Below are 1,226 nucleotides of genomic sequence, written 5' to 3'. Positions count from 1 at the left end.
TGACACATCAAATTAATCATCACAGTTGGGAAGACAGGGAAGTGGGAAAGTGTGTGTGTGTGCACGTACACACACAGTGGTAATTGTAGAGGGAGTAGGTAGAAGAGAGATGAAGTGCCTCAAACTAGAAAATGAAGAATTAATAATATTTGTTTTCAGAGATGGAAATAGCTAATCACTGATTAAAAGAATTAAAGTCAAGGTGCTGACCAGAGATGCGGTGACCTCCCAAAGCTTTTGTGGCACGTTCTCTGAGGCTCTCCGAAGGCCAGCCCTGCTGAGGATTAGGGGGGTTTCCTGGAACTTCCCAGCTCAGGATTCCCGGGCTCCATGCAGGGAATGTATGCTGTGGTATCCCAGCAGTAGCAACAATGGAGACCTATGACTAGGCCTGATGGGGCAAGAGGAGAGAGATGTTTCTGGAACCTGGAAAAGCCGTAATTGTAGCTCAGTGCCACCAAAAAACAGCTGTGGCTTTGAGGCGTAGCAAAGAACACAGTCACTGTCAGCCTGCAGAAAATAATTACCCTGACTTCATATTCTGCCCACCCTGCCAACCCCAATCAATTGCAGCCCATGGGCCACAGCTAACAGGAAGCTGAGGTGGGAAGCCCTTTCTGGCAGTTCAAAAAGATTAACTTTCCAGGGCTTAGAGTAAGGCAGGCAATGGTGAGAATGGATCTGGAGCAACAAATGCAGAATACCAAGCAAAGATGGCCTTTACATTCTTGAGGTTTTTAAACAAGTTACTAGACTTTAGTTCTTAAGAGTACTTTTAGGTGTACAGAAAAACTGAACAGAGAGTACAGAGTTCCCATACACTCCCTCTCCTCCACCCCCAACACTGGTTTGGTGCGTTCTTTGCAACTGAAGGAGTTCTGATACATTACTGCTAACCGAAGTCGTAATTTTCATTAGGATTCATGCTTTGTGTGGTACAGTTCTACCTTTCTGAGATTTTCACTGTAAAATAATTTCATCATTAGCTGCATTTTCGTGTCGAATTTTTCAAAAAGATTTTGCATTTCCTGAGTTATCTCACAGACTTGAGCATATCTGCTTGTTGTCTTTAGACCTGTGTGATGTGTGGACTGGAGCTGTGTAAGTATTTGGTTCAATCTTTCTTTCCCCCAGACCATTATAGACCCTGTAAGGGCCTACTTAGCCAGAGCGAGCCATTTTGTTGTTTATGCAGTAAACTTAGATTGAACCTGCCCCTTCCCCCC

The sequence above is a fragment of the Lontra canadensis genome, unplaced genomic scaffold (assembly GCF_010015895.1).
Source record: "Lontra canadensis isolate GAN:19392208 unplaced genomic scaffold, GSC_riverotter_1.0 scaffold1941, whole genome shotgun sequence".
Lineage (NCBI taxonomy): Eukaryota > Metazoa > Chordata > Mammalia > Carnivora > Mustelidae > Lontra > Lontra canadensis.
The sequence above is the reverse complement of the archived record's forward strand: the minus strand, read 5'-3'. Positions refer to the sequence as shown.